At 49.2% G+C, this 2,500-nt stretch overlaps 1 protein-coding gene across 2 annotated transcripts in view; it reads right to left on the bottom strand.

Moving 5' to 3' along the window:
* itga10 (integrin, alpha 10) overlaps positions 1 to 2,500 on the bottom strand; it is a 41,854-nt gene that overhangs the window by 22,712 nt on the left and 16,642 nt on the right. The window lies entirely within an intron of this gene.

Here is a 2,500-nt window from a genome sequence, read left to right as displayed (position 1 = left end):
AGCGCGGGGGCAGGGAGGGGGCTGTGGGACCGTATTAAAAGGCCATGTGAGATCAACAAAAGAAATGCAAGCCACACTCCAAGATTTAAAAGAGGTGTCATAAAAAACGGCCTCTGATGCGGTTCAGATGAACGGATAATAAAAAGGGCTGAGAACGATCTAAAAAGAACAATGGAGGAGAGAGAGAGGATGGACCACAGTAAAGGAACAGGGAGTGAAGTGGGAGGAACGAGGGATCAGAGGAATGGTGACAGAGTGAGGATAGAGAGATGAAAGGTTACAGACCAGGGTCGTGCGGGGCTTGCCTTGACATGAGAGAAAGTGAGGGCTGCTAATTGGGAGGCCTGCTTGTATTTACAACCCGTTTTATAGAGTCGCACTAGTGTGGGAATGACATAGCACAGAGCGTGTGTGTTGGTGTTTAATGCTTTTGTATGCTTGTGTCTCTAACTGCATGACCGCACATCAGTGTCTGTGTGTGTACGTGTGTGTGTGTGTGTGTGTGTGTGTGTGTGTGTGTGTGTGTGTGTGTGTGTGTGTGTGTGTGTGTGTGTGTGTGTGTGTGTGTGTGTGTGTGTGTGTGTGTGTTTGTGTGTGTGTGTGTGTGTGTGTGTGTGTGTGTGAGAGTGTGTGATTGTATGCAGACAGACCAGTAGTCAGTGACTGATCCAGTTGGAGGATGTTTGATGTTTTTCTCTCTGAATGTGTGTGAGCTAGAGTCTGACAGTGCTGCTGTTTATGGATCTACATGCTATAAAGCCGTTTGTAATCCTACTGTAATCCTACTGAAAATATCAATCCTAAAAATCCTAAAATGAAACACAAATTATCTAAACTTTGTTTAAACTTTGTTTATGTAATTACCAGTCAATTGATTAGGAATTTGTATCCATTCTCCATGGACCGAGTGTCTCCCTTCCTCTTTCGAATGGAAAAGAGTTAAAATAGTTTGCATTGCCACTGGAGCCACGAAGTCAGATACTGAGGCCAATCGACTGCCTTCTTCGTTGTGTAGATTCCTTTAACTGCATGGCAGCCTTGCAAAAATGTCAACTTCCCACATTGTGTATTGCAAATGAACCTTTCTCCCGCCATTGTTGACTTCAGCCATGGCCAATCCTAAACTCGCTCTGGTACTGTATGGGTGCGTCCATCGCAAAGTGTGTGTGTGTGTGTGTGTGTGTGTGTGTGTGTGTGTGTGTGTGTGTGTGTGTGTGTGTGTGTGTGTGTGTGTGTGTGTGTGTGTGTGTGTGTGTGTGTGTGTGTGTGTGTGTGTGTGTGTGCGTGCGTGTGCGTGTGTGTGTGTGTTTGTGCAGCTGCAGGTGTGTCCGGAGACAGGCAGGCTGAGCCTCAGCCTCATTGCTGACCCAGCAGCCCCTGATCTGTTGCTGCTCCCGTCCAGCTGAGTTGTTACTGAATCCCAGCACCCTCCACCCTCCAGCCACCACCCTCCAGCCATCCCCCTCCACCCTCCAGCCACCACCCCCCCTCCCCCCTCCAGCCTCCCTCCTCCTGCCTCCACCATCCAGCCTTTCCCTCCCCCCGCCAGCCTCCCTCCTCCCGCCTCCACCCTCCCCCCTCCTGGCTACCCCCTCCAGCCACCACCTTCCCCCTCCAGCGTCCACCCACCCACTCCACCCTCCCCCCTCACGCCTCCCCCTCAACTCCTCCAACCACCACCCTCCCTCACCCCACCCTCATCCCCACCCCACCTTCATGGATGCCAAGGCTGCTATCCGTCCATCTGTGGGCAGAGCCGTGTGCATGAGAGACTGTATGTCTGTGTGTGTGTGTGTGTGTGTGTGTGTGTGTGTGTGTGTGTGTGTGTGTGTGTGTGTGTGTGTGTGTGTGTGTGTGTGTGTGTGTGTGTGTGTGTGTGTGTGTGTCTGTGTGTGTTTGTGTGTGTGTGTGGGGGGGGTTCCCGTCAGAGCATTTTTAAATGCCACACTTTAACTATTTTTACAGGCAAAATTTTCCACAGCTGCCCTTTAAACGTCTCTGAAGTTTACCTTTAAATGGTCCGAAAACAGGAACTCACCAATTACCTGTTTGTACTGTGCTATGTGTCTCCTTCAGGGCCTATGACAATGTGTGTGTGTGTGTGTGTGTGTGTGTGTGTGTGTGTGTGTGTGTGTGTGTGTGTGTGTGTGTGTGTGTGTGTGTGTGTGTGTGTGTGTGTGTGTGTGTGTGTGTGTGTGTGTGTGTGTGTGTGTGTGTGTGTGTTTGTGAGTGTGTGTGTATGTGTGTGTTTGTGTGTGTGTGTGTGTCTATGAAGAAGGTATGGCCTGTTAACTTGCATAAGGTCAATAAAGCAAGAATGTCCTTTTCAATGGTAACATTGGGTTAAAGCTATATAAGTGTTTATACAGGATATGGTTACGAGGTAGGATCCCTAATTAAGTTGATGATTGAGCCAGGGAAAGGTCATATAACTGGGCAGAGACACGGCAATGAATAGGAAATAGTGAAGAGCAATTTGTCAGAGCCCTTCACTTCATTG

The sequence above is a fragment of the Gadus macrocephalus genome, chromosome 6 (genome assembly GCF_031168955.1).
Source record: "Gadus macrocephalus chromosome 6, ASM3116895v1".
NCBI lineage: Eukaryota > Metazoa > Chordata > Actinopteri > Gadiformes > Gadidae > Gadus > Gadus macrocephalus.
The sequence above is the reverse complement of the archived record's forward strand: the minus strand, read 5'-3'. Positions and strand labels throughout refer to the sequence as shown.